Raw genomic sequence first — 19,563 nt, 5'->3', positions numbered from 1 at the left:
ATGGCATGACTCCCTCAAAGCCCCATAGCACTCCGTTGTTGGGATGTACCTTAACTGACCGGTTCCTGGGCTGACTCATCCACTGATGTTGGCTGTGAACTCTGCTTACATAAAGTTACAATGTAGACGGTGAATTTCTTCAAGTACCTGTCCCTCTGGGCTTGGAGGGTAGGACTGGTGAGGAGGCTCGTGAAAGTACAGGCATGGAGGCCTGGACACGGCCATGACAGTGAAGAGAAAGGGACGGCTGCCACGATTTCAGTGAGTCTCCAGAGTCAGTTTTGGGGTGAGGGGAGACAGAGATTCAGAGTCTGTGTGAGCAACAACACACTGTGGTAGGAAGACATCTGATTCTAGTTTTGCTTGGGGAATACACCCTAAAAGACAATACTGTTCTTTCTATGCACAGAAAAATGTGTGGAAGGCTATAAACGAAAATGTTAATGTAATTTCTGAGAGTTGATGTGATGAGATATTTTCATTTTCTTCTTATTGCTTATCTATATTTTCTGAATTTTCCATAATGAGCATCCATTACTTTTGTAATAAAAACACTGAAAAGAAGACAAGGGAAGTCAGGAGGAGTAGTCGACTTGGGCAGAAGATGCTGGAAGGTTCTTTTTTAGTTTTGCTGATGTGATGGCTCCTTGGGTTCTTAGACTGAGATGCAGGTCAGGATTGAAGGAGTGAATTTATGAATTTTTCTTCTTGAAATTCCCGGGAGGTCAGGGGCCAGCCAGGGCATTCTAAGGCTGAGAGAGGGCCATGGACCTCCTGTCAGTGGATCGAAGGACCCTGACTGGCTCAGAGAAAGTGCTGGTAGGGAGGGGCTCTGCAGCCGGTGCAACAAACTCTTAGGCCTGCTGTGAGTGCGCATATGTGTGTGCGTGTGTGTGTGTATATGTGTGTGTATGCACATGTGTGTGTGTGCTGATGGGGGGAGCATGGAGGCCAGCCCTCATTAGGGCTGCAGAGATCCTGGGGAACACTGTGGCGGGCCGGCAGGTGTCTGAGCCCAGACTCCTCTTCCAGATGAGGCTGATCAGGAGGGAATCAGGGCTATTAACCTCTCCTTCGCTTGGGCTCTCACTCATGGCAATGCCCTGTGGAAGGAACCTTGAAAGACAGCACTCAAATGAGTTTCTGTGACATCTCATCTGCTGCTGTAGGGGCAGTGCTATTTATTTTATTAAAGTTCATTACTTTCAATTATGAAAGAGACAGTTTGGCGGGCTTTTGTCTTCAAAGGAATTAAACCATTTGCCGGAGACCTCTCCTCAGTGCTCAGCATTCCCGCCCTTTGGTGCAGGAAACAGTAGAGAAAACTTTTATTCATTTGAAGGAAACACTTTTCCTCGAGGGGTGTGGAGAATTGGGGTTTCCCTTAGCAGAAGCCTGCAGGGGTTTCAGCTAAAGCGTTGGCCAGGGGCTGGGGCATATGGGGCAGTGTGCTGAGATTGCACTTGTGGTCACAGGTTTGCTTTGTAGTGTTCCTCCCACAGCATTTCTGCAGAAGTCCTATTTCAGAAGCTGCGCAATCCAGGGAGTGGGGAGGGGTGGGTTTGGGCAGTAGGGTGAGGGGTTCTTGAGGCCAGCACTGCGTGTGGGAGGGGAACTGGGAGGTTGCTCTTCCCTCCCTGAGTGGAGACTCCTCCGCTCCCTCCTTTTGCTGCAAAGAGCTGCTGGTACTCATGTGACATCTCCCCAGACCACAGCCCAATTGAATGTGGCAAAGTTAGAAGTAAAGCTTGGATCATCTCTACCAAGTGGGTTTGGGGTTTTCAATTACTTTTGTTGCCTTTTATTTGGACGTGAAGGAAGATGGGGAGGAGGGGCTCAGGAGGAAGGGTCTGCTATTCTGTTGTGGCTGGTGGAGACAAGGGTCCTGTCACTGTCATCTGACTTCAGGCCCTGCTCATGAAAGCTGACCTTTGCTCCCTGGGACCTGTCTCCCCACCCCTGTCACTTGTTCCTGGTGCATTGTACCATCTGGGCATCCGTGTTACACAGATGAGGAGACTGTCCCTAATGGCTAGGAGTGGCTCTTAGCAAAGATGTCCAGGACTAAGCAGGCTCCCAGCAGAGGGTGAGGAGGGTCCCAGGAGGGGGCTTCTGTGACATACAGGAACTTGGAGTCAGGGAAGGTTTGAAGGTTGAGGAAGCCCTTCTCCTGGATTCTGTAGGATCTGACAGGGTCATCTTCAGAAGGTGTTCCACGTTGTGGGGCTAGCAAGGGAGAACCCTTGGATGTGGTAGGGGGTGCAGGAACAGGGAGAGATTCAGTGCTGGAGCAGGGGAATGAAGGGCAGAGATAAAGTTGGGTAGTCTGATGGGTACCCTGGAAGGATGGTAGGGAGCCTTGAGTACCATTGTAAGGAGATTTGTCATCAGACCAAGGAAGAGGAGGCCCCTTGGGAGGCTTGTGAGTTTGTGAGTGCCTTGATTAGAGATAGCTCCAAGATATAGCTCATTTGATAGGCTGGACGCTGGGTCTGGGGCTGGCAGTGAAGTGAGAGGGTGTGGGCTGAGAGAAGTACCTTGGAAGCTTCTTGGAGAATGAGTGCCCTGAGCATCACCATGGATGGCATGGCCAGTTGTAAATCAGCCACATATGTCCCTAGTGCCCTGACTCTATTGTCTGGAGTCTTAGCTTGGGGCCTAGGGGCCTCAGTCCTTAACTCCACTGTTAACTCTGGACCCTGAGCGACTGGAGCCTCACTGCGGGCTCCTCTCTTGTCTTGGAGGACAAGAAACCTCTTGATTGGTTGCCTGCATATCTCCCTGGGTCCAGGCCTGGAACTGCTAAAGCCATCCACCCCTTCTCTGGCCCTCGTCTTCTGCTTCCCCTGTTCAGGGCCCTGAGTGTCAGATGTCAATATCCCAAGAAAACGTTTGGTGCTCTAAAGACCCTGCCAGAGAGAGGGTTCTTGGTGAACTTGAGGATGGTGGGGTGGTGGGGATGGGGGAGCCCAGGGCTGGCACTTGAAATGTGTCATTGTTTTATTAAAGTTTAAAATTTAATAAAACAAAATTTATGGGGAGATGTTCCAGCTCCACATACATCATTTGGCTTCTTGCTGATGCAGCATGTTGGGTGCACAGCTGTGCCTCCCTGTCTCTGGACATCAAAAATGGTAGGTTTGGTGGTTACAGAGGCCTCGTGGGGTGGAGGGCAGGCTGGTGGTATGGCCCACACTTGCTAGGGCTGGCAGTGGGACTGAGCTGGGCCCAGGTCAGGCCGGGCCAGTGTCATGCCTTTGGTGCTGTTGTTGAAGATCTCAGACTTCCACTCAGGTCACCTGATGTTTCCATCGTCACTGTAGCAGCTGGTGCTTGACCAGGTGTTGGGGCACACTGAGTGTCCTGGGACACTCACATGGTGGGGCTAGAGCTGAGGAATAAAGGGACAGACTGCAGAGTCAAGCAGCAGGATCCCAACTCTGCCAGTTACTTGGTGGTGTAGTTTCTGAGCCCTTCTTCACCTGCAAAATGGCAGTTGCAAGAGATACTCCCTTATTGGGTTATGGCCAGAGAACCCCGTGGGGTTCTAGGTGTGGAGCTGGCACTCAGTAAGCACTAAATAAGTGGGTTTTTATTATGGACTAGATGCCACTGGGCATCAGGTCACAGTCCCACAGAGCCTTCAGTGAAAATGAGGAGGCAGATTCATGGACACTTGGAATACTTGGAGGCATGCTAATTACTGAGAGGAACTCAGTGTGTGCATGTAATCTGGGGAGGCTTCTAGGAGGAGGTGACTTTTGACATGGTCTTTTAGGGAGCAAGGAGGATTTCATTGGACAGATCTAGAGACACCTGAAAAACACTATATCAGCCAGGTGACCATGGTGACATCACTGGTTATAAATCAGGTTGATGGTGTGTACCCTGGATATGTGAAGGGCACTTTCCCTCCCTAAGCCCCATCACCTCAGTCTAAACATGAGAAAAACATCAGATATATTCCAGTAGTATGGCATCCATCCTGCAAAATACCTGACCACTACCCCTCAAAACAGTCAAGGCTCAAGGCTGCTAATAACCAGGAAAGTCAGAGAAGCTCACAGCCAAGAGACTAAGGAAAGAACTAGCTGTAATGTGATATCTAGATGTTATTCCAGAGTAGGAGAAGGACATTGGATGAAAACCAATAAAATCTGAGTCACGTATGGACTTCACTTAAGGAAAAAAAAAGGCTCTAAGGGGATGCCTGGGTGGCTCAGTTAAGTGCCGACTCTTAATTTCAGTACCGGTCATGATCTCATGGTTGGTGAGTTGGAGCCCCACATGAGGCTCTGTGCTGGCAGCGTGGAGCCTCCTTGAGATTTTCTCTCTCCCTCTCTCTCTGCCCTGCTTGCTCTCTTTCTCTCAAAATAAATAAATAAATATAAGAAAAAACAAAGGAAAAAAGGCTCTAAGCCCATTTTTCTGAAAAAGAGCACCTGGGAAAAGACGAACATAGGACTTTCGCTAGGGATGGGGACTGGACTGGGGGTGGGGGTATTCACAGAGGTTGAAGTCTTCAGCTGAGAGCTGGGATTCCAGCCACCACTGACGTTAATGCTCACAATGAGAACTACCATAACAATAATAATAGCAACAGTGACTAACAAGCTTGCTAACTCAGATATCTGTTGCCTTGGGCTCTATGTTTCTCAGGGTGAAGGCCCATCAGGAAAGTTTACTGACAGCTTACCCGGCATGGGGCAGGGCTTCCTGACCTCCTGACTGACCTCCAGAAGTCACAACCTGGTGAGGAGACAGGCCTCCACAGGGGGTGTGATGAGTGTTGTGGAAAGGAGCACTGCCCTAGCCCTAGCGGGAGGATGGCTGGCAGAGGGGGAACCCCCTGCCTGGTCCTGAGCCTGGCAGCCGTGAGCATGTTCATGGGCCTCTGGGAGAGTGTGCTGGGGCCCGGCACCTGATCAGAGGCCTCCCCTCCTCAGATACACCCATATCACCTGGAACCCCGCATAGACTCTCAAAGCAGCCGGGTGGCAATGGTTTTTAAAAATCAGAGAACTGAGTACATTTTGGCCCAAATTCCCAATGCTGAGAGAGCAGCGAGACATTTGCATGAAGACCTTGGAGGGTCTGGAGCTCTCTGACATCGTTTGTGGCTTTCCTTTTAATCGCTATTTATTTTTAAATATCTGTCTAATGTATAATACAAGCTTAGGCTCTTGAGGCCATCGTCTCCCCTTTCAGCTCTGTTTCTGAAATCCCATTTATGGAGGACAAATAGCTTTTGGGTACAAGAGTCTTTGCCTCTTCAAAGAAGCAGTTAGCGGGCTGCTCTCTTCTGACTGTCTATCTGTGGTTAGGGCAACAAAGTGAGATTATTTTAATTCCATTTAAACTCTCTGGGGGTCTGGCTGTCTAGGGAGGCAGCTGCTGTCTTTGTTGGCTTGTTTTCCTCATAAAAGGTAGGTTTCTTGGGCTTGTAGGGAGGGTAAGGCAATGGCACCAGCAGGGGGTCTGTCTCTGCCTCTTGGCCCCCATCAAGGCCTGAAGAACTGGGCCTAGCATTTCTCTGAACTTCAAAGAAGCTCTCAGCAGGATCTTTGTGGTAATGACTCAGGAGGGTATGTTTACGGAATCTGTGATCAGTTGTGCATGTGAGTGCCCCAGGCCATCTGGTTGGCTGGATTTGTTAAGAACCTCGCTCATTTCAGGAGCCACACTTTGTGGAGCACACACTGTGCCAGTTACAGGCCACATGGAGATGCCAAGTCACTCCCCAGCTTGGTGGGGTGGTAAGTCCTAGGATATGGGAAATATGGGATGTTGGGGGAGTTCAGAGGAGAGGCACCTGGCCAAGCTGGGGAGGGCTTCCTGGAGGAGGCGGTATGTAAATTGAGCTCTAAAGGATGAATAGAGGTTGTCCTGCTGATGCTTGTCTCCTCCAGCAGTGAAGCATGGGGCATAAAGTCTGCCATGGGCCTACTTTGTAAGGCGGGAATGTGCCCAAACCCATGCAGCTCAAAGGACTGTGGAGGTGATGGCGAGGGGCTGCTGGCATCAGAGTCTGCCTGGAGTGATGGGGTTGTCTTAGGCTGTGGAGGGGAGACTGAGGGTGGTCCTTATCCTTAGACCCCTGCAACTAATTACTGGACAGAATAGTTTGGAAACAAATGGTAGTTATCCTCCAGCAAGGAGGACTCAACCAAGAGGTGAGGTAGCGGGGCCACCAGGGACCTCAAATGGTCTTTCCTGTGGGGATCCTCACTGAGGGATCATTTGGGCTGTGATGACAGGTCTCAGGTCTGTAGCCAGGATTTGGGGGGAGATGGCATGGTCATCAGAACTAGCTTCCCCTTCCCCTCGTGTGAAAGGCTCTTCTTGCTTTTGTTTGACCTCACAGTGGCCCCTTCCAGTGTCTGGGTGTGCTTGATTCCTGGCTGGGGTTTGGAAGATGTCTTTTCTGGGGACCTTCTCAGGAATGTGGAAACTGTGAGGACCCCTCGCCTGGGCTCTGTGGAGTATGACTGAGACAAGACAGATGGCCTTGGCCTGGTGTCTGGAAGCCACTGGGGCACTGGTAGTGGGTTCACTGCCCCCTGGGAAGGCCAGGCCCTTGAGCTCTGTGTGTGCCTGGGCCAGGCACTGCCCTTTAGTGCCCAGAGGGGAAGCCAGGGGTGAGTGGTCAGCTCATGGTGTCTCTTATTGTGGCAGCATCATAGGACCAGGTATTGGAAAGCCCAGGACCTGGCTTAGGGATTCACTGGGTTATACTGTCAGGTCACGTAGCTTGGCTTTGCCTGTTTCTTCTTCTCCCTCAGTTTTGTCATCTTCAAATGTGGGTAACTGATAGTATATGTGCCATTTAGTGCTTTGCCAGCATCGGATGGTATTTCAGATCTTGTGCCCCTGTTGTGCCTCTGCATTCTGCAAAGTCCCCCTCCCCCAAATCCCTACTGAACCTCAGAGATTCAGTATCCAGAAGACCCACCAAGGTCTGCCTCTCTGGTGACTCTGCTCTTGAAGCCCTGGAAAAAGTCAGAGCAAAGGACTTGAAGATGAACCCTACAGCAAGAACTTCAGAATAGCTCCTCTGAGAGATTGGGATGGGTGGGCAGCACTAATTTTATCTACTGACATTTGCTCGATTCACAATGACAGCAAAAAGCCCTTCCCTGATAGGGCCAGATCCTTCTTGGTGGTTTTGGAGTGGGGGTAGAGCCTCTGCTCGCCTGCCGGACCCCCGGACACTCCGTGTGAGTATAGAGATGCCCCTGTTGGAGCCCTGTGAAAGGCTCTGGCCTTACACCAGGGAGCTGGGCATTCTTGCTTGAAGATTCTCTCCAGTTTTCTGTTTTGCAGGGAAGTGAAATAGCTTGTTTCAGGTTATGTTGTTGGCAAATAGAAGAGCTGAGGTTTCCAGTTGGGACTCCCACTGCATACAGCAAGTTTGTTTAATGTTTTGTGGCTGCAGTTGGACTGAATTTTGAAGGGGGCTGGTCATGCCTCTAGGCCCTGTGGTGCAGTGGATGGAGGGAAGGAAAGGGTCTTGAGAGAAGGCCAGTCCTGCTGGACAGGAGTGTGGTAATGACACAGGTAATGACCCTAATATTGGGGTGTGAAGTAGGTTGCACAGAGGCTAGCACTGGGTGTGGTGACCGCTGGGGTGAGGATCCCAGTCTGAATTTGGGTTCCCTAGCCAGTGTGGGATACCCAGGCAGACTCCTATCTGGTGGACATGGCCACTGACAGCTGCCATGACTAGTAGATGAGAATTCATTGGCCAACAAGTCTGGAGGAAATATACATTTTCTTTTCACTGCTCAGGTCTTGTTCCCACTGATGATTTCTATAAGATGAGCATATAATGGAAAGAGAAATATGGTGAGACTCAAGCCTATTTCCTCAGCCCAGGCATAAATAATTCATCTTCCTTTTTATGTGTCTACATGGAGCTTGACCATATGCCAGTGACCATTATTTCAAGGTGGCTTGGTCTGTCATCTAGGGCCTGGTGTCAAAGACCCCATTCTGTCTCCCTTCTGTGGGGAGGGACAGCCTTCCCCTGAATGCCATGACCTGGCATCCTCCAGCTGGAAGGGCCTTGTTAGCCTCCCTCCTGCCTTTGCCAGGGACATGGCCTTACCTTGTAACTGTTGGGTCCATGGGGTCAGCAGCCACTGGCCTCATGGGCATGCAGGGCAAGGCTGTTTAGTTATCCTTTATGTTTTATAGATGAGGAAACTGAGGTTCAGAGAATAAAAGAAACTTGCCCAAGGTCACACAGCCAGTAGGTGATGGAGCAGGATGTTGATCTCAAGCGTGTGATTCCTGAGGCTGTACTCTTAACTACTGTGCTATGCAGAACACTCTAGGAGCACAGAGGAAGGTGGGCAACCCAGCCAAGGGGTGAGCGTGAAGGAGAGAAAGAGATGTTACTGGACGTCTACTTGAGCTCTGTTCTGGTTACCAATAACCAACCACCTACACCCCATGCTGTCAAACCACAGTCATTTACTATTATCATTTCTCCTGGTTCAGGGGGCTGGGGGTTAGGCCGGGCTCATTTGTGGGCTCTTGTTCAGGGACTCTTGTGTGGTTGCAGTTGGTTGGTGGCTGGGACAGAGTTCATCCCTGTAGGCTTCCTCACTCACCTGTCTGGTGACAGAGGCTGGCTGCTGGCAAGGACCTCAGCAGGGGCTGTGGTAGCCTCTCCATGTAACCAGGGCTTCCCCATGCATGGCAGCTGAGTGGGGAGAAGGGTGGCCCCAGGGAGTCAGGCCAAGCTGCATTGTCTTTTCTGACTTAGCCTTGGGAGCAATTCAGTGTCACTTCTGCTGGACTGTTTCACTAGGAGTGAGTCACTGAGACCAGCTCATGTTCAGAGGGAGGGGAATGTGACCCCATTTCTCTATGGGGGGTGTCAAGGAATTTGCAGATGCTTCCCACAAATCCAGGATGAGAGGATAAGTGGAAGGATAAGTAAGAAGATAAGCAGAGATAAGATAAGGAGAGAAAGAGGAGGGGTGTTCCTGGCTGAGGTACCCTGAGAGCAAAGGCTTGGGAGGGAGCTTGGTGGAGTAGAGAATACTGGCGGGGTGGGGGTGGGGGCTGAGAGGCACCACGTGGGCCCTGGAAGGCAGCTGGCAGGAGAGTGGGTGTTGTCTGGTAGGGGAGGGAACTCATTCACAGCTGTGTGGTTTAATTCTGATGGGTCTATTTTCCTGTAGACGGCACCCTTAACACCAAAAGCCAGTTTGTTGAATTCCTTCCTGGGTCTTGAAAGCAGCTGAGGGCCCTGGTGACTTATACCCCAGGGCCCCTGGGCAGTAGCTCTGGGCTGGGAGCTTCACCGAGGCAGATCCCATGCTGAGTCCACTGAGCTCTAGAGGGAAGCCCTGGGCATCTGCATGTTCCCATCACCTACTGGCCCACTTCCGATGTGGTGTTCCCTTCCTCCTAGCTGCTCCTGAGTGTCCAGAACCAGGTTCAGGGAGTAACTCACTGGGTAGTGGGGTTTGCTTTTTCCTGGTAATTGGGGGAGGTTAGAATAAAGGGATGGGAGCTTTTGAGGAGAAGCTGAAAAAAAAGTTTTGAGGAAAGGCATCCTTTTGCTTGGGTATGAATCACTGCCCCTCAGCTTTTGAAAATACCTCTTCCATGCTGTGCTAACCCCTGAGGGGCTGCTCCCCTGTTCTTCCCTCCCTGGCACATACCTCAGTGCCCGAGCCAGCTGCTTCCTGACCCACTTCTCTGCTTGGCCAGGACTGGAGGCTTGGTCTAGGGAAGAGCCAGCAGACCCTCCAGGGAGTGTGAGAGAAGGGGTGTGGGGTTGGATCCTCTGTCTATACACAAAGTAGACAGTTTTCACATGGAGGTGTGATGAGGGCATTCCAAGGTGGCCTTAAGACTGCACCCCCTGTGTACACATGCTGTATAACTCTCTCCCCTTGAGTGTTAGTAGGACTGAAAATATGATGGATGGCACTCCAGTGATTGTGTTACATTGTGTGATTCCCCGGAGGAGCATGCTGGAGAGAGGGTCTTCTACTGGCTTTGAAGGAGTAAGCTGCCCTAAGGTGGGGAGGGCCAGGTGGCTAGGACCTGAGGCCAACTCCTGCGTGTGACCCCTAGTTGATAGCCAGGAAGAAAATGGGGACCTCAGTCCTAAAGTTCAAGTGCCATCTTGATCTTGGCCTTGTGAGGCCCTGAGCAGAGAATTTGTCAGATCCGTGCCTGGACTTCTGACCTACAGAACTGTGAGGTAGTTAATGGGTGTTGTTTCAGCTGCTAAGTTTGTGGTCATTCATTTGTTATGCAGCAGTAGGAAACAAATATAGCAGGAATGCTGTGTCTGGGTTGAGGGTGGCATCTGGGCCCTTGGCAGTTAGGGCCTACAGGGGCTGTGGCTTGGGTATGGTTTGCATTGTGGCCATGGTGGCTTGGTTTGGTGGCCAGTTCTAGACCCTTGGGCCTCATGGATCACTTCCCATAGAGGCCCCGGTCACATGGCGACCCACTTTTTATGGCCTGGTACAGCCACATTTTATTGTCGAATTAGTAGGAATAACAGCAGCATTTTAGTGGCTGATTGGGAGTCATATATTAGCCATCGTATTAATAAGTGCACAGTGACAGGAGACCAGTGAGAGTGAGGAAATGAGACACGGTATTTATCCCCAGTGCAAAATCTTTTTTATTATTAAAGACACTGGGTTAACTGAGAATAGATTTAATGCCTGCCAGTAATTTTATTGGATAATCAGCAGCCCAGGGTCCCCACTCCACCATAGCCTGAGCTCTGGAACCCTTATCTAGGTCCACTGGATTCTTTGGAGGAGCCAAGGGGCTGGGAGGTTGCAAATGTGGGCACTTTCTTGGGACTTCCTCCTGGGCCTGCAGGTGTGCAGGCAGGACCCAGCCTGTAGCTACCTGTGGGCAGATCCTGAGCAGCCCACACAAGACAGGGAGAGTGCCTCACCCATTTGGAGATGAGCAACATGAGGTCAGGGCAAGTTCTGAGGCATCTGAAGAGAAGGATTGCAGGGAGGGCATCAGAACAGGTGCACCCAGCAGAGGGCTGTGCAGCTGGAGACAGCCAGACTTTGTGCCTCACCCTGTGCTCTGTCCCTCTGTGCTTAGCTGAGTCTGCTGCCAATGGCTCAGCCTTGGAAAGGATAGGTGTGCCTGGTACTGGCTGGCGGAGCCCCAGTCCCTGGAATGGAGGAGTTTGGGCTGTGGCCACTCCAGCGGGGGAGCATGCATTCTGGGAAGGTGACTTCCCTGAAGCCCCCAGTGAGCTCTTAGGCTTTGGAATGCTGGAGAGGAGGGCTAGAGGACACAACACTAGACAGGAGACAAAAGTATAGAGCTTCCAGGAGCTGTAGTCCAGCCAGGTCTGTTTCCTACGAACACATAAGCCCTGCATACCTGCTTTTCTTGAGCTCCGGTCCTGCTCCCTTCCCTGCTTCTCTGTGGCTCTCGTCTGAAGGGTCAGCCCTTCTTTCCTCCAAGCCTTCTCAGGGACCCTCATCTGACCCTCTCTTTGTGCCTTCTACCACCCCTTCTTGCCCCCACCACAGCAGACCCTGGGAAGTAGAAGACACGTGGGGATAGGTGAGAGACTCCCCGTGGCACCAGTGACAGGGAGCATGGCATGAGAGAAAGAACATGGGCTTTGGAGCGTAAGTGCCATGGGTTTATACCCGACCCTGCACTGTGCTGCCTGGGTGACATTGACCCCAGAGGCATTGATTTCTTCGAGTCTTACTGCCCTCAGCTCCCAGAGACGACTACCACCTCTACCTCCCAGGAGTTGGTTATAAGGACCAAAAGAGAAAATGAACATCTGTAAAGGACTTTGTGTACTGTCTGGCACATGTTAGGTGCTTATTCTGCAGAATGTTGTTACTTCTATAAGGACTCAGACTCTTGTATTCTCAGGGGAACTTCCTGGCTGATATTGAGGTTAATTTGCTAACTTGTTTGTTCTTTCTGCAAGTGTGTGGTTCTGGGGTTGGTGATACCATGTGTGAGAGGTAGCAGGGGCTGAGTGAGTATTTATTGAGGGGATGGAGACAGAGGTTGTAGACAAAGTTCCTCCTCTTTGGGGACTCAGCCTGGGAAGAGGGGTTGTGCTTGTGCTTGTGCTTGTGCTTGTGCTTGTGAGTGCAGATATTTTCTGGTTTTCCTCTGGCCATTTGATCTTATTTGGTGCCCATTACCAAGGAAGCCTCGATGATGTCTCCATCACTATGAGCCTGAGAAACTGCCTTCCTTATTCCTCTGTATCCTGACATGCTTTTGACCAGAGATTTTGGGGAGAGGTGGCTGTGATTGTATCCTGCCTTGAAAAGGCAGTGCAGACCTCAGCCCAGTGGCAGGAGGTCAGTGGACCCTTGTGGACATAGACAGCATTAGCTTAGTCTCCTGTGGGTACTAGGAGGTCTCCGTTCCCCCATGGCCCCCCAATCATGCAGTTCCCCTGCCTCTGTCTAACCCAGAGCAGACACAAAACTGCACAGCCAGTGCTCAGTTGAGAACGGAGAGATGAGCAGTCATTTTGGGGAAATCCTTGTGTGCTCCTCTGGGTTTCTGGAGAGAGGGGCCCTTTCAGGATGGTTGATAGGAAATGATTCACTTACCTTTACACTTCAGTTATTTTTGGAGTTCACTTCCTTGCCTCCAGGTTGTGTGTCCTGATCTCAAATCCTGTGTAGACTGCCAGCCTGGCAGTATTCGGGCTTGAATAGCCAGCCTTGGAAGTAGTCCATAAAACAAAGGTTGGCCTGCCGCCTGCTGCCCTGAAGTTGAAGAGAGCAGATCGAAAAGTGAGTGACTGTGGCTTCCTGGGCCTGTGAGCATGTGGAGGGCATCTCAAGGGTCCAGGAGCTGGCAGCCTCTGGGGCCCCATCGACCTTCAGTTTCAGAGGCGGAGACTAGCAAGTGTCCAGAACCCTGTGATGGTTTAGCCATTCTAGAGCTGAGGACTGGAAAATCTGTGTGATTGTTTATTGCCTCCATTTTTTATTATCAGCAAAACTTTAATTACAGCTCTCACTAAACCTCCCACCTTCTGCCAGCATTTACAAGGCAATAAATTTCCCCTTCTCTCCTTACACAATCTGAACCTCCAATAGGGCAGTGCATATGCGCTGGAAGATATTGATTCCCTGAAGAAATTATAACAGCGTTTGTTCTCAAGTAAACACACAGAGAGGCTATTATAACACTGAGGAAGCGTCGATTGTCTTTGCTTTATTAAACAACTCAGCTCTCAATGGGAAGCACATCTAAATTATCAAGAGATTGGGAGAACAGATAGGCAGCGCTGCCTGGAATGAGGCTTCGAGTGGGAGAACTCTTCCCAGCAGAGGTTAGAAGGAAGGCTGTGTCCCTTTCTCCTTGCTTCTCACTCCCTCATCAAACCCATTTGCTCCTCCACCCCTCACCCCTGCAGTCCTTGAGCACTGAAGGGGCATTGATCGTGGCTCTCAGCTAGGGAGTGGGCAGCTCCCTACAAGCTGGCAGAAAAGAAGCTTGCACAAAGCCTGCCAACTGGCTAATGGCCCCATGTGTATTGGCAAACACTAAACACAAGCCTTTTAAAAACTTCTTGTTGTGTTACTGGCAGGTGGAAAAGGTTGATGCATTCATCAGCCTAATTTGGAAAATGGTACACGGCCCATCTTTTTGCTTCCAAACACCCAGAAATGCATCCCACTGAGCAAAAGAGTGATCAGCCATGACCTCGCTCCCACTAGGCAATTTGAGACAGAATATTTTATTATAAACAGCTTGGTTCCACAGTCCCACAAGAGCAGAGATGGAGTCAGAAGTCTGTGGATGTTCTATACGATGTTGATATGTTCTATATAATGTTTATGGGGTGTTAATTGGCATCCTGCTAATAAAAGAATAACTTCCCCCAAATCCATTTTCCATGATTAAATAAATTCATGAGACAAGGATGAAAAAAAATTAAACAAATACCTTTGCTGCAGCACTTTTCAGATGCTGTATGTTAATATGCATTAAGAATCTGGAAGAGGGGAGAAATAATATGTACAGTTCTCTGTATATATATATATATATATATATTAACAGAATTCACATCATGTGGGATCAGAGTTTTTACAGGACAGTCTGTGGGAAGTACTGAGCTGAGGGAATAAAGCAAGGATAGACAAGATCATGGAGAAGCGGTTTGGATTTTCTTTTTTTTTTTTTTCTTTTTTTTTTTTCAACGTTTATTTATTTTTGGGACAGAGAGAGACAGAGCATGAACGGGGGAGGGGCAGAGAGAGAGGGAGACACAGAATCGGAAACAGGCTCCAGGCTCTGAGCCATCAGCCCACAGCCTGACGCGGGGCTCGAACTCACGGACCGCGAGATCGTGACCTGGCTGAAGTCGGACGCTTAACCGACTGCGCCACCCAGGCGCCCCTGGATTTTCTTTACTATGTTGGGTTGGAGAAACCAGTCATAGGAGTGAGTCTGAGTCGGTAGCAGGAGAGTCAGGTTGTGTCAGTTAGAGTGGCCAAAGCCTTGCGAAAATGGTGCCTGAACTCTCACTGGGTCTCTGAGAAGATTTGCCCAATACTGATCTGATAAGTGGTGCCTACTGAAAGGTGGGTTTAGCTGAACTAAAGGAAGAACTCCAAAACCAGAGATGTCCTTCACCAAAACATAGTCATGGCAGTCCTACCTTAATTAAAGACAACTCAAAGTTAATAGAGAAGGAATTACTATGTTTGGAAATGACATTCTAGTTTCTTTTGGACCAACCTGCTATCAACAACAAGTAGAGAAGCTGTGGTAGATTATATTTTCCAGATGGCCATATCAACATCTATTCCACACTGCATGCCCATGCATGTTATATCTTCTTACCACATGGCATTGACACTCCTGCACTGAGAGGTGGGTCTTATGTTTCTTTCCCTTGAACATGGATGGACCTTTGTAATAGTCTGGATGAAGAGAATGTGGTATAAGTGAAGCTGTGTGACTTCTGACACTACGTCATAGAAGCTTCCACTGCCTCTCCTTTTCTCTCTTGCCATGGGAGCCCTGGTGTGACTTAGAAGTCTAACTAACCTGAAGCCTCCATGTTGTAACAGTCACACGGAGAGACTACATGGAGTGAGAGATGCCTGAGGAGCCAAATGCCTGGCTATTTCAGTCTTTCCAGACTAGGTACCAGGCATGTGAGTGAAGGAGCCTAGCCAAAGACACCATATCACTGCAGCCTTATATGGGCAGGCCAGAATCGCCCAGCTGAACTGTTTCTGAATTCCTGACCATAGTCACTGTGAGAGATAATAAGTGCTTGTTCTTTATTTGAAGCCACTGAATTTTGGGGGAATTTGTTACGCAGTCATAATTACTAGAATACAGCTCCACAAAATTAATGCAACCTGTTGAAGGCTTTGGAAAGCTAGCACAACAACAAAGCCTTGGCTCAAGGGAGCCAGTATTCTTGAAAGAAGGGAAACTCTAAAAGGAGAGCCAGACCTTTGGTGCTACTTTTACCCTCAGGTTAGTTGTGGACTCAGATGCTGAGGGGTGGAGCAGAAAGTGGCTGCTGAATAGCTGAGAAGTTGAGCATAGCTTTTAGAATTTTCATGGGTCTCTGAGAGAAAATTTGCAGTTCAGGTCCCGCCAAGTAGGAAGAGCCCTGGTAAAATCCCCAAACTTTGAGCTGTAGTTCCTGAATAATAGTAAAGGTGAACCTAAAAAATGTCAGCCCTCAGACCAGCTGAAGCCTGCCTTTAAATCAGCTCAGCCACTGACTGGGGTAAGGTTATCTGTCCCTACTGTGTCTGTTATCAGAAACAAAAATGAATTTTCTTTTGAGCAAGGCAACATGATCTGGAAACTCATATTATCTCTACACTATCTGGAATTTACTAAAAAATAACTAGGTGTAGGGGAACCTGGGTGGCTCAGTCGGTTAAGCGTCCAACTCGATCTCGGCCCTAGGGCATGATCTCATGGTACATGGATTTGAGCCTTGAGTTGGGCTCTGCACTGACAGCGTGGAGCCTGCTTGGGATTCTGTCTCTCCCTCTCTCTCTGCCCCTCCTCCACTGGCACATGCACACATGCTTTGTCTCTCCCTCTCTCAAAATAGATAAACTTAAAAAAAATAACTAGGTGTATACAAGACAAGAGCTGACTAAAAGCCAAGAAAAAATATATGATAAAATAGACTTGAAGGGAGTCTGGCAACTGAAATGATCGGACATGGACTTTAACCAACTGTAATTAATATGTTCAAGAATTTAATGGCAACAGAGAGAATTCCTCCCAAGAATTGGAAACTGTAAAATAGTCACATGGCAGTTTGGGAATTGTGAAACCAATAACTGAGACTTTAAGAGAGAGATTTAACTGCATATTAGATATAGTGGAAGAGCAGATTGGCACACTGGAAGAATGATGGGTAGAAAATTTCTCATTTGAAGGATAGGAAAAAATGATAGAAAATACAGAAAAGAGCATAACAGACATGGGATATAATGAAATGGTCTGACATTTGTCATAGAGTCCCAGAAAGAGGAGAGCAGGGAGTAGAAGCAGTATTTGGAAAGATAATGGACAAGAATTTCTCCAAACTGACAGAAACATCCAGCCACAGACTCAAGAAGCATTATGAACCCTAGGTACAATAAATTGAAAGGCATACACTTAGGCATATTGCAGTGAAACTGTTGGAAGTGAAAAGGGAATCTTTTGGAAACTGTTGGACGTGAAAAGTGAAACGTTCAGAGGGAAAAAGGACCTTCTCAGAGCAACACTGAGCGTGATACTGGTTTCCAAGAAGAGGATGGAAACTTGAAGGCAGTGAAATGATGTTATTCATGGTGAAAGAAAATCACCTCTGTGTTAGTCAACCTGGGATGCTAGAACAAAATACCATAAACTGTGAGGCTTAAACAACAGACATATTTTTTTCATAGTTCTGGTGGCTGGGAAGTCAAAGATCAAGGTGCTGGTAGGTTTAGTTTCTGGTTAGGACTCTCTTCCTATCTTGCAGATGGCTACCTTCTTGCTGTGTTCAAACACTGTGGAAAGGGAGGGAGTCCTGGTGTTTTGTTTCCTGTTTGTATAAAGACACTAATTATATCATGGGGGCTCCACTCCCCATGACCTCATCTAAACCTAATTACCTCTGTAAGATCCCACCTCCAGATACCATCACATTGGATATTTATATCACATTGTAGTATGAATATCATATGTGTTAAAGGTGTGTCCCTGGTCATCATGGGGTCCTGGGATCCAGGCAGTGTGTTCTTGCAGGCAGCAATGCTATGTAATGTTGAGGTGTTTATTTCTTTTCAGAAGGTCAGGAGCTAGTCTAGGTGACTTTTATTTGGTAGTAAGAGCAAACCTGCCTGAACCACCTGGATCCTTCTCAATTCATTTTTTTTTTTAAAGTTGTTTTGGGGCGCCTGGGTGGCGCAGTCGGTTAAGCGTCCGACTTCAGCCAGGTCACGATCTTGCGGTCCGTGAGTTCGAGCCCCGCGTTGGGCTCTGGGCTGATGGCTCAGAGCCTGGAGCCTGTTTCCGATTCTGTGTCTCCCTCTCTCTCTGCCCCTCCCCCGTTCATGCTCTGTCTGTCTCTGTCCCAAAAATAAATAAATGTTGAAAAAAAAAAAAGTTGTTTTGTATTTTTACATAAATAATTTATGTTCAGTATAGAAAAATCGGAAAAAATGACAAGTCAGAAGAAAAAGAATCACTCATAATCCTTCCCCTAGAGGTAATTTTTATGGTATTTCATTCCAGTCTTTCCCTATTTTCCAAAACAGGCTCTAACTACATATTATTTGGTGGCTTACTTTAAAAAATTTTTTAAATATATCAAAAATACCTTTTAAAGTCAACAAATATAGATTATACTTTTTAATTTTAGTACCGTTTAATGTTTTTTTCTTATTCTATAATAACATGGAAAATACAGGAAAAAAGATAATTTTTTATTTAAATGAGAAGGTCAATGCTAAATGCTTAGCACAGCGCTTGACACAGTAACTTTCAATGTTCTGCACCTATTATTACCATTATTATTCTTCACATCAGTACAGAGCTTTTTACAGCACAGGAAACATTGGTCTTATTTTTTTATTTTTATTTTTTTTTAAAGTAGCCTCCATGCACAATAAGGGGCTTGAAATCACGACCTTGAGATCAAGAGTCGCATGCTCTACTGACTGAACCAGCCAGGTGCCCACAAATAAAGGATAATTAAGAAAATTGACATCTCTAGAGATTACTACTTCTATTTTTTTGTGAAAATTTCCAGTGTTTTTTTCATGTATATATATAATTTTTCCCTTTTTTTCCCTGTCCCAAACAAAACTAGGCTCATTATGCATGGCAGCCTTACTTTTAATAGCAGAATAGTATTCCATTGTATCAATGTGCTATGTTATATTTACTTTTCCTCACTTTTGGTCATTTACTTGTTTCTAATATTTCTTTTTTTCTTTTTCTTTTTTTTTTTGCTGTTGGAAACAATGCTGCATTAATCAGTTGGGTCATCTATATCTTGTGGTGCTTATCTAGTTTTTTTCTAGAAAAAAATTCTTGCAGTTTAATTGTTTGGTCAAAGGGCATGCCCACATTTGTGTTTTTCAATTTATATTGCCACATTGCCTTTTAGAACAGTCACGATAACTTACATCCCTATTAGCACGGGGCCTCTTTACTCCTTATTCTTCCCAATATGGGTCATGGTTTTCCTTATGAGTCTTTACAAAGTTAGTAGATGGAATATGGAATCTTGATCTTTACATAGGTATATTTTGATCTCTAGTGATGTTGAACATTTTCTTATATGTGCATTGTTTGTTTGTATTCTTTTTTTGTTAATTTCCTGGACATTCTAGGCCAATTCTGTGAGCTCAGTATAGGGACATGACTGACCTCTTTAGGTGAAGGCTTTTATCAAAAGTCTAGATTGAATTGTGTTCAAAGTTCTTTTCTTTTTTGTTTGTTAGATCCAAAAGGGTTTGTTCTAAATTGTCTGGGTTTCAAATTACATCTGGTTTTAGAATATCTGAATTGAAAGAGCTCATGGAGGACCTTTTTTCATCTTCTGGCTTTGTAGATGGGAAGATTAAGACCCAGAGAGGAAAAGGAGCATTGCCCAAAGTCACATGGCATACTTCTCTACTTCTATGTGCCTCTTTCTTTCTCAATCATGTGTTATTAAAATGTGATGCTTGGAATGATTCATTCTGTCTGGAAACATCTGCTATTTGCCACCTGTCACTTGGGCTATAGATGGAAATACTGGGTATGAGGCTAAGATTCCCTAACTGTCAATCTCATTGAATAGGACACAATAGGAGAAAGTCTAGTTTGAATGTCAATCTCCTTGAAAAGGAAGTGACCCTAAAAATTCATTGTGATTCTAATTAGACTTAGGAGATGTTGTCAAGTTTCAGAATATTTGGGGTTTGCTTTAATGAACAGATTAAAATAATTTATGTATAATTTGTGATTTTAATGAAAATAGGTAGTATAAAGTATGTTTAAAGTATTTTTGAAAAATCATTTTTCTTAATAATACTTTAATATTGCACTTTT

Source organism: Leopardus geoffroyi, chromosome A1, assembly GCF_018350155.1.
Source record: "Leopardus geoffroyi isolate Oge1 chromosome A1, O.geoffroyi_Oge1_pat1.0, whole genome shotgun sequence".
In the NCBI taxonomy this organism is placed as follows: domain Eukaryota; kingdom Metazoa; phylum Chordata; class Mammalia; order Carnivora; family Felidae; genus Leopardus; species Leopardus geoffroyi.
The sequence above is the reverse complement of the archived record's forward strand: the minus strand, read 5'-3'. Positions refer to the sequence as shown.